The sequence below is a fragment of the Hirundo rustica genome, chromosome Z (genome assembly GCF_015227805.2).
Source record: "Hirundo rustica isolate bHirRus1 chromosome Z, bHirRus1.pri.v3, whole genome shotgun sequence".
Classification (NCBI taxonomy): Eukaryota; Metazoa; Chordata; class Aves; order Passeriformes; family Hirundinidae; genus Hirundo; species Hirundo rustica.
The window spans coordinates 69,217,735-69,229,944 of NC_053488.1; positions in this window are offsets into that span (position 1 = coordinate 69,217,735).

The following is a 12,210-nucleotide window of genomic DNA, read 5'->3' on the forward strand; positions in this document are numbered from 1 at the left end:
AAAGACTCATAATCTCTAAATATAACATAAAGTTGGGAAAAGGAAGCAGTAGCTAAAATACGTAGTAGATTTCTCACTGAACTTCTGTATGCAAATGTGAACACACTACTCACAGTGGAATTATGCAGTCATAATCTAGGCATCAGATTATCTAGCCAGACAGATTATCAAGCCTAAATAACTACTGTGTGATGACTGTATCAGACAACTTTAATAAGTATGGTAGCTCTTCTTGTTACAATGCTTTTCAAGATTCTGGACCATGGATTTCAATAATACAGGGGAGAGAAAGGGTAAAGAGAAAAAGTTAGTTAGTTTCTTTCTTTTTTTTCTTTTTTTTTTTTTTTTTTCTTTTGAACATTTAAAAGCTACATTCTTCCTTTTAAAATGTTTTTGATGCGGAAACCTAATTAAGAACTCAACTCAACAAACCTAATTAAGAATTTAACTTTCCAGAGCTGCTGGAGTTTTAACCTGCAGCTTCCTTCTTCTTTTAGCACCCACAGCAGCAAGATATGTAGGTACAGGAAAGGAAATATTATTGGTCTCTTGCTACTGGCAGTGCTACTTTCCACAGTAGTGAAACTAGTTTCAGGACTGCTCTGTCTATTGCAAAAGCGTGGAGGCACCAGTCAGCCTTTAGAGTGAGAAATACTACATAAGACATTGCATATCAAGAAAATATCTTAATAAACATCAAATTCATTTTCACTATCTCACAAAGCAAATTTTGAAGATCTCAGGACGAAAACCTGCCTGATGGGATATATGGTCAATGGTGCACAAGAATAAATAAAATTTCAAGCTTGAGACAGAGTTCTCATCTTCTTGGTGTCAGGAACACCAATGTCGATTCTTTTTTTTCTCTTCTTTTTTCCTTTACATACTACAACATGAAGTTCTTCATAAGTTTCTTTTGACTGTATAACACATACTTATTTGTTTTGATTACAAGACAGTAGAACAACCGGTTCTTGAAACTGCTATTCAATAAATTTGGAATTTGATAAGGACAGATATCATGAGTTATTTTGAAAACAACAAGAAATATCAAAATCTGATATCCTGATAAATTATACCTACTGACTTTATTTGTTAAAGCTCAGTGTGAATGTAAAGTGCTGCAGGCTTATAAAGACGTCAGCAGGGCACTAAAATAATTAATAGGTCATATGAACTTCTTTTACTCATATTTTCAGGCCAACTAAATTCCACTAACTGAAGAAATTAAACCTTTTCCTTCCAGCATGCCCTATTTGAGGGTGCAAGGGTCACACATGCAATGTAATCAGTGTTTACAAGAATGGATCAGCAGCACAGCAGATAATTCTAGGAATTTTTGGCAAAGGTAAGATTTCTCTTTCAGTTTTTATTCTCTTTCAATTTTGTAATCAGTGCTTACAAGAATGGATCAGCAGAACACCAGATAATTCTAGGAACTTTTGGCAAAGATCAGACTTCTCTTTCCATTTTGATAAGATGTAAAATTGCAAAATAAATTAAGGGACAGTAGTGGTTTCACATTCAACAAATTCTGGTTGCCAAATTTAGTGTAGTGCTCCTAGTGTTTATTCTCTTTCTGTGGGAGAAAGATTAGGAGAAAAGCAAAGTAGGCTCAAGCTTAAAAATTAAAAAAGTAGTTTTATGAGCACACACTAAAAGAACAGAAGAAAGTTGGAAAAAAGACTAAAACAAAACAGAATGAAACTCCAAAAACACTCTTCTCTCCCCCTACAAACTGTTAACTTTTTTGCAAAACAACACAAAGAGATAAAATTTGTGATTTTCAGTCAGTTTCACCATTTGAAAATAGTCTTCCATCAGTCTTTAGGAGAGGAGTCTCTCTTAGAGTCATGGATCTCACTGACAACCTAGAACAGTTCCCTTGTGGGTTTTTTCACTGTCACAAAAACAGCCACCTGGGGAAACCTGCCTTTGTAACCCTCCCAGCAGCAGTTTCCCAAGCTGCTTATGGGTCATGGGTCTTAGACTCTTGCATGCTGGGGTGTCACCGTTTAAAGATTAATAACTCCAAAGGCAAAGGATTCTTCATCTCAAGGAAGAGTGATACCTTCTCATTTCTTCACTGGTGCAGAGGGCTTCTCACCTCTATCTCTGTTCAAGCATCTTATGGGATTAATATCACTTAGTCCATCACAAACACCTTTGCTTAAGTCCACACACAAATCTAAACAATCATCTCCCCAAATGCTTATCTCTCCCATGATTTAAAGGGATAATCTAAATATAGGGTTTGTTTCCATGGCTCAGTAAGGATGGAATGACAAACTCCTCAACCCCCTGCTCCAACAGTCTTTTCACTCTTGCTCCACTGACTTCATGCTGTGTCTCCTCTATGTTCACTCAGTCCCTTTCTTTCCTCTCTCAGAGAAGGGTTAGGCCTTGGAAACTTCATTTTGCCAGGAAAGGGTTAAATCTGCCCAGAGTCTTTTTCTCTCTCACTGCAGCTCATGGTGTTAGATTTTCAAGGCCGCTCTGATGAGGGGGAGAAGAACTCACACAAAAAGATCAGAGGTCAGAGGACCCGGGCAGTCCAGAATCAAAAAAAAAAACCAGGCAGGATCATAAAAGCCTTTTTTGCCCACCCCTAGTTTAAATAGGGGCAGGCCTCGGCCCAGCCAGGCCCGTAGCTGGTATCAGGGGCCCGGCTGGCAGCAGATGGGGCCCAGAGGCACAGCCCGGCCAGGGCCGCTCCTCTGGGCCCGGGTCAGCCCAGCCCCGATGGCCCAGCCAGGCTGGCGGGGCCCGGCCGACCCTCCGCTGCTGTGCGATGTTACTTTTCTCTCTCTGGCCAAAGGGAAAAGGAGTGACCTGCAGGAAATCAGGGTTTTATATCGGTACTTCCCAAAGTTGCATTTGACATTCTCAGTGGTCAAAACAGTTGCCAATATCGCAAACTAGCCTTCTGGTAGGTCCCTGTCCTTTCTAAAGCCATTCCTCCATAACTTAAAATCCAAACTGTGCCAACTTATGACAAGGGCTTACACTAAATAACACACGGTATAAACTTCAGCACTATAAAATGATACAGATAAAAAAAATTCTACTCAATTATACCAGACTACACCATTATAAAATCAGATCCTACCTTAATCATCTTTGTGACGAGGTAAAAAAACCCCAAAACATAATGGAGAAAAATCCATAATTAAATGGTCTGCATGGAAGAAATTTGTTAATTTGTTTGGAAGTACTAAATGTTGTGGAAGGCAGAATATTGAATCTTCTCCCTTCCTTCATGAACACATTTAAAATACACCCAAGTGGGAATGGTGGAGAGCTGTTTTCCTGAAGACAATAATCGTCTCATTTGTAATTAGGGACAACTGGCTTTGTTTTTTGAGATTCTTTGGGGCTTTTTTTTTTTTTTTTTTTTTTTTTTTTTTTCCTCCCACTTAGAAGGGACACTGGTTTTCTTCCCTAAGTCTGATGTGACATTTATACTTTCATCTAGAATTAGGTAACTTGCTTTTGAACTAGAACACAGGAATTACAAAGAGAAGAGGAAAAATTAAGATCACCCCAATCTTTTTTTCCTTCTCTTTCAAAAAAATATCAACTAGAAGCCAAGTGGAAGTAGGGTTCAGACAGTGGCATGCTTCAAGTACAAGTTGATAAAAGCACATCTAGGCTCTTCCTAGGCTGAGGTTAGACCATAAAGTTACCATTTGTCCATCAGCTATTGATCTCTTACAAAATATAGGTATCTCTTGATGACTTGTCAAATGACATAATCAATCTTTTTTCTTTGATGTATATTTACTTACCTGTCTTCTGAAATCTTGCAAGTCTGGAATATAGTTTCTACATTATGCAGCTAACAGATGTCATAAATCAATAATATTATCTTAGAGGTTATAGGTCTACAACCTCAGCTGTAGTAAGTTACTGATGTTCCATTTAAACAACTTATAGCTTCTAGTTCATCCTTTTTTCATAGGATCAAAGGCCATCTGATAATATCCCAGCAAGCAGTTCTGCATGTTTCTTCTGCAGAAAAACCTCACATTAATGGCAATTAATCCAATGTGTCCACATGTCAGGTTTAATACAGATTATTGGTCATTTCATTTTATGAAAACCTTAGGAAAATTTCCAAATCCTGGTGCATCATCCCTCCCAATTATTAGCATAGCCTGATAATCTTGGATCATAAAGAATCATAATTTAAAAATCAAAAAACAACAAGAGAAAAATAAAATTACTTGCCCTCCACGCTTTCAATATTACCTCTCCAACAGTTCTATCCGGGCAATACATGAACAATTGTCCACTGCTGTGGTCAACTGATTTATCCTCTGATTATGATTGAAGTAGGTGATCAAAACCAGTGCTACTTCAAAGTGATTGCTGGAGATATCAGTGACAGTTGCAGCACCCACAAGTGCCTTGGGATTAGCATGATACCAGTAGTAATATGAGGAAGATTGAGAAATAAAAGGAACAGAAATATTTTATTTATATTTTGTGGTGTTCTTCCTTTATTAACAATACCTAATTAAAGTCTGAGTTTCACACAGACAGAATGAAATACATACTGAGCTGTGTACTGGAGTCCTCTCTAAGAAGTATAAAAACAGTCACGTGTGCATGTATATATGGAGCACAGTAAATAATTCAGGCTTTTCAATATTAGGTATTGTATTTTCATTTTCATAGATAATAATAAAAGTTTTGACAACAAAACTTAATGTCTATTCTCAGTCTCCATAACTTGTCATCACCAAAAAAAGCATTTAGTTCTACTATTTGGATGCATTACTTCATTCTAGCTTTTAAATGTATGTGACATTTTTAGCTCCTAGATGAAATGGACAATCAGCTTTATGTTTTAATAATGTAGGGAAGTACAGAGGGAACTTAGTAAGTAAAACCAAAATCAATCTGACGTCCCCTTGCCAGTTTCTAGTTTTGAGATGTGATGAAGAATTAATATATTTTGATTTTTCTGTTACCCATTTTAGTACCTACCTCTTGTATAATCTGTTACTATTAATTTGTTTCATCAGTGTTTTAACACCTGAATATACTACTTGGATAAATGTATCCATTTAATAATTTTTGTTATGATAAAGTTGTAAAAGATGTTTTAATCAAAGGTCAGATATTACTTTTATGAAGAGCTTACTATTTAACAAGTCCTGTTAGAATAGGTTTTAAAAAAATCGTAATGCAGAGGTAATACCAATCTCTTTCTCTAAAACTCTTACAACCTTTCAGAGAAAAAGCTACATCATCATAGCCCAGATTGCTGGTGGAGTAGAATGAAGACAGGTGAAACTAAAGATGTTTATTCTGGGAAACCAACCCCCACAATAAACAAGAAAAGCTGCACACATACACACACACACACACACACAAAAGGAAAGGGAAAAAAAAAAAAAAAAAAAAAAAAAAAAAAAACACCAAAAACCAAACAAACAAATAAAAAAAGTTTTAAAAAGTAATTTGTTCTGATCATTTGGTAAATTAGAAATCACCCAAAAATACAGATGCAGTACACAAAGGCTATAATAGGTAAGTAATAGGTAAGGATCTTTTCGCTTTTCCTAATCCTCTTTTTTGTTTTCAATTTCCAGTGGTAGTGAAATCACTTATTTTGCTTTTTAGAAACACATTTTTATTTATTCTGTAGAGGGAAAGAAAACAAAAAGAATTCCTACAATGATGAAAAGGTACAGAACTCAAGAAAATCACAAAATATCAGTTTTCTTTTTCATTTAGCCTCAGGAAATAGCTATTCCATTATTTTGGCCCAATGGGATATTAAAGCCCTAAAGGTCTGGATTTAAACTAGTAGACATGTAGTAAAATAATATACTAATGGAATGAGGGCCAGACCTGTAAGACAAAGACACTTGTCTTATTTGTCTTTGCACACTAATGTGGAAAGCTGCAAAAAGGTGCACTGTCTTTTCTGAAAGGAAATAAGTGGGCTGTAATCACTGCAAACCACAAAGTTTTTAGTCAGCATTTCTGAGAAAATATAAGGCACAGCAGTTCACTACTGGTGCTATTACAGGAGTGTTATTTTTTTTTTTCCCAGTTAAATTTCTGGCCCCATAGGTTGTCTCTTCTGACATGGTTACATCTAGATGTCTTTCTCTGTTCAGAATTCACAGGCTATGTGTGCTTGTCTGTTTTCATATCAGGGTGACAGAGATGGAAGATAATATCACTTCTCTTTGTAGGGAGCAAGATGGGGCAAATCTGCAGATGAAGGAAAACAAAGTTTGAATATGCTCTTTATCACTTACTGTGGGAATTTAAAATCTGAGTTGTTTGATTAAAAATTGTGTTGCAGCTTCTAAAATTTTAAAAGAGGAAAGCCTTCTCTCTGAATTTAATCTTTCACCCCCTGGTTATGCAATCCTACACAATTCTAAAAAATTAGATGAGAGATAATGTGGATCAGCAGGGATTAATTTTCTGTCAAAACAACCAGTGAGATCAATGTCCACGTGGGAAAAATAAGAAAACAACATACCCTTTTCTCAAGTGTGCTTGGTTAAGCCTGAAACACACATGAAACACTTCCTACCTAATCACTACCAATATCTGTGTCCCACAAAACTGTGAACCTCCCCTCCATTCAATTGTATGCAGTAATATTATTGCTATTTTATAGTAGGGGAAATGAGAGAGAGCTTAAATTATTTCCCTCAGAGAATAGAAATAAGCAGGGAAGTAAATTGCACTCAGAATACCTAAATATTAATCCAGTGCATTACCAATAAAGGTATTGATCCTTCACTAGTGCAGTAGTATCTGAAGATAGGAGACTGACTGTCCATCATGGTCAGTTTCTAGTGAGGTGTTTAAAATACCTCTGATTTTGGGAATGGATAAAGAGGAAAGCCCAAATGTCAACCTTCTCAATTAGGTGGGCTTATGCACTCGTATTTCAAACTCTTGCAAAACAAAGGCTTAATGTGTGTTTCTGACAAGCACAATGTACAACTGGGACAGGAGAAATAGGCATCTGTTGTATATCAAGTTCACTCAGAAGTGTCCTCAAGAAGAAGTTTAGTGTTACGAACACTCTAACAATTGTATTCCAAATGATGTAACCTGTCTATGAATCTAGTCTGTACCTTGGAATTTTTGAGAAAGCTATGCTGCTGTCAAGTTTTAATTAAGTATTTTGAAGGCCAAATAACTAGAAAGCCTAGCAGGGTTGTGGGGTTTTTTGGTGGTCTTTTTGTTTGTTTGTTTGTTTTGTGTTGGTTTGGTTTTAAGAAAATGTAATTGATGATAAATTCTCTCAGATGATTTATGTTTTGTTAACTGAATATCGCTACTACAGGGAGTTTTCTGTGAAAAAAGGAAGGACAGTATTGCATAAGATTTTCAGAGTACAGGTTTGAATGCTCTGAGAAAAACACAAGTAAATCCTGGCAAATTTTCTGCCAGGAAGAATAAAGTAAGATGCTTTAATTTAATGTATTGATTCACTAATAAAATGAGTGAAGCGAAAGTGTAGCACATTGTAGTAGACATATAGAGAAAAATGAAATTTATTGTTGAGATGAGTGAAATATTAATTATATTAACTATTAACTATAATGTCATACCCTGTGACTTCAAATATTATAGTATCAAAAAAGATTTTATGATTTTATTGTAAAATGTCATTCCGTGCAGCACTTAAAAAGAATGGCCTGAATGTTGCATTTTTGCAGGGGGGCTTTGTAGAATTGATTGTAAAAGAATGAAACAAACGCTCAAGCTTCAACAAGATTTTTATATGTATGTATGCCAAATACATACATTAAATATTTTTTGTAAGAATCACTTCTATCATAACTCTAAATTCAATAATGCAATTTGTCTATCATGTTGGTCCTAATGGCAAAACAACTTAGAGATATTTAAATTATGTCTGTGTGCTAAACTGGAGATTTCTTTATGGTTTTCCTCTGACAGAATAAAAAAGGAAAAATCCAGAGACCTACTTCATTAACTTTAATTTTGCTGGAACTTCCAATACTATAACATGCTGGCTTTTAGAGCAAAATATTAGAAGGACATTAAAAAGAATTGGAAGAAGACTACGGCTTCAAACTTCTGCTAGATGCACTAGTTCTCAAGACAGCAGTAAAATCACTAAATCTCTTGATTTTACACTTGAAAAACTAAAATTAATAAAGAAGGATATAGACTCATTTGTAAATAAGAGAGGGCTTTTTTTGGTTTTTTGGTTGTGTCTCTTAGGGTTTTTTAACTTTAAGCAGAGATCTGCTTCATCTAACCATTCAACCCAGGAAAAGAAAGGAATACCATTAATTTCATAAGAGTAGCTGACATACGCTAATAGTTGTTATGTTTCAAAAAACAATCCATCTGGAAATTACATGGGTAGGACTTCTGAAATCAAGATATTTTTGTGATTTAACAATTCAATAAAATTGTGTTAATTGCAAAAAGGCTAAGAGAGGTGGACAAGTTCTGGGAAACAAACAAAAAAAACCAAAAAAAGATGCACTACAGAGAGGTTTTATGATTAAATAACCTTCAAGTTAGTGAAAAAACATTAGTCTACCCACAGAGCAGCAAATATAATTATATAGTTATAAACTCTGCTTTTTTTGTAAGAAAAAACACTTGCAAGGGGTTTGCAACACACTGTGCTTCCCATGCTGTGGTCTAACAAAGACTTACTAACAACAATTTTGCTGACAAACCAAGCAAGTTTAAGATAAACAGGGTGTTTTAAAAATTACTTGATTCAAGAAAATATATGAAATTGCCAGGAGCCTTGATGGCTGGCAAGACACATTAGTAAATTATATATTAACTATTGTTGGGAAATGAAATGGAAATTTGACACACAATAACCACACAAAGACTGAGTGATTAACAGTAGATTGTTTAGCTGGCAATAGGATAATTTTGTGGCAGCTTATCTTGTTTTGTGAGAAAATATTAAAAAAAAAAATAAAATCAAAGCTAGCAGATTATAAGTTCAGAATGTATTACAGAATTGGGTAGCCATTTCTTTGATCTTCATCTGTTATATGTACAGAGATTTCAAGCAGAATATTGACAAGTTAGAATTTTTTATGACAACACATGCAGAAGGGAGACATTTGGCTAAGCATTGGTGCCATAACCCCAGGAGGAATTCATGCAGCTTTTGCTGGCAGGGAAGGAACAGTCAATATCTGTAGAAAATATCCAAATCTCCACATCATCACCCACCAATGATCATTTGAGATGTTTCTTGAGTAGTTAAGAGATAGTTTCTTGGGCAGACCATGTTTGATTTTCAAAAATAAACCTTGATAGAGAGCTGCATTTTGCACTTTTACTACATGAAACCCTGCACACAAATAGTTCAGTCGGCATGTGGACCAGAACACATGAGAATCTGTTTCGCATGGGTGAGGTTATGCAGTTCTCTGTGTGTCTGCTACAACACATTGAGGCAGACAGAGGGATGATACTGATGAACATTGTATTTGTGGACTGAGGTTTGTGTAGAATTCACTGGGTTATTCTGAGACTCTAAATGTAATATTTGTGTGTTATAGTTATGTCTCCCACTCATTACCAAATACTGTGTTGTCTGGTTCTGTCCCGCACCGGGCAGGAGATGACCTCTGGCTAGCTCGGGTCAACACAGCCACAGATGTTTCCAGTTCGGATGGGCACGCAGGCTATTTACCTGCTGGTCGGCTTCTCAGCAGCTGGACTCAAGAGTGTCGTAACAGCAACGGCAGCAGAAGAGAAAAGGCTGGCTCTCAGCTTTGCAGGTTAAAAGATGTTTATTAGCTCAAGAGTTGAGGAGCGGAGAGAGAGCTCCGGGCTGAGAGCTCCGAGCTGAGAGAGTTTGAATCTCCCTCCTTCACCTTATAAGCGGGGGAGGGATTCAAGGGTGGTTACAACAAGACAAAAAATCAGGGGATTCAGGGGGTAACAAGGTGTGCCCACCCCCAAGCCTCAGACCACTAAAATCCAGAGCTAAAGGAATTCCCCCCAGGGGGCCTATCACCTGAAGCCCTCTCCCTGAGATTTCGCAACCTGGGAGGGCTCCTCAAAGTGACAGACAAGCTGCCCCAGAGAGGGGGGTTGGGGCAGAGGGGATGTTACAAGTCAGGTGAGGAGTGGGAGGACTGACACAAAACACCTTATTATACAGACAACACAAAAGGGATACAGAATTGGGGATACAGTGAAATGAACCACAACATAAACTTCTTATAAAAACCTAATAAAACAGTTCTGCACCACCACATTCTGTTTTATTTTTCACTTCTAGTATACTGAACTAATACTTGGAAAAAATTACGATGTTGACGTTAGTTTATTTTGAGAAGAAAACTCATTTTGTATAGGAATCTAAGAAGAAAACTAACTGAATGGAAATGCTGGATAGAAAACTTAATGTGTTTACTTTTTTGGAAGTAATTCATGTATTTTTTAGAATATTTTTTCTTCATAGTTTTCTGACCAAAGTCATGACCCATACCTTTTTAAGTGTCAAAGGAAATTAACATTTGTGGTAAGGAAAGAAGGTTTTATCTCCTAGTCAAGTATTAACTTATGTAAAGAACTATATTAATGGAAATGTTCCTGACAGTAACCACAGATGTCTTTGAAGTTCCCACTTTCTACCTGGAGTCATGTGCTTTGTTAATGCTCTTTAATTTATAGTCTATAGAGTCAGTAAAAACAAAATGGGAAACAAAATACCAAAATACCACCACCCCCACAAAAAGGCCCACCACCACCATCATCCCCATCCCCTCTCCCCCCAAAAAATCCAAAACAAAAAAAGTGATGTTCCAGTATGTTTTTAAAGAAAAAAAGTTATTATTTTTTAAATCTCAGGGGACCATATTTATTTCTATGTTTACATTAATATTCATAATTGCATTTATGTACACTGTGTATTTTTAATAGTTAATCAAATTGGCTGGTTTGAACAATATACAGAATTTTTATTTTCAAGTAATTCAATCATTTACAACATAAACTTCACATTTTATGTTCTGATTTTGAAAATACTCTTACTTTACAAGATTTCCTTATTTTCTGGATTAAAAGTAATATTACACCCATTATGAGATACTGACTTTGGGTAAAACCATTTAGTCTCAGTGGAACTGCAAAGCATGGGATTTCAATATTTTAATTCTGCTGAAAGTTTTAGCAAAAAAATTAAACCAGCACTATTTGCAAATTCCTTATTTACTTCACTCTTCAGGCAAAAATGGTTTCATGTACACCAGTTCACTATGGAACAATCATAAAATACATTGTCATTGTTAATTCCATATTCAGCAAACCTACCTCTCTCAAAATCCAAAGTTTTCCATTTGAACTGATAATTTTGAGTCCTCACTCTCCAACCAGCTTTGTTAAAAGTTAATGTGTGTATTGAAAAAACTGGATTGCAACTACTTCTCTTTTATGTGCAAATGATTTCTCAGTAGATTACTTTAATTGGACTGATAGCATTTAATACCCACAGTTGTGCAACCTGGGCTGGATGCTTTGTTGCTTTAATAATTTGAACAAGAAATTGTTGATAATGAAATTGTCTTTGTCACCCAAATGAAAATAATAACTCAGTACATGCAGAGAATCATTCGATGTATCTTTATATTATTCTAAAAAAAACCCCACCTAAACTCCACTCTCATAAACTGCACCTTTAATAGTGGATATTTAGGAAAATCAATGCCATTTATTATTTTAGGGGATTAGCAAGAATAAAAAAAATCTGTCATTAGGTGTGTCATGAAGAGATCACAGGACTTTTGCATAAACTAGGTAATTTTTTACTATAATAAATTCTCTTACTTGTCTTGGGAGGAAAGTTTTTCCCATGAGGAAAACTCTCACGACCTCCAAGACATCTATTAGCAAAGAATAGTTAAAATCTTCTTTCATGACAGTTGTTTTGTTTCATTTAACATTAAAGAGAGATTAAGTTAAATAATATCAATAATATAATAATAGAAAATTCTAGCAGACAGAATTTTTGGTTAACTATGGCAACTACCTCCAGCACTAATTCTCAGTCTAAAGAATTCAATAACTGAGTAGAAAAATTTAGTCCTTGCAAATTTTTAGTTATGATTTTACATAAACGTTAAATATTCAAACTATAAGAATATATAATATGATATGATAGGATATGATATGATATGATATGATATGATATGATATGATATGATATGA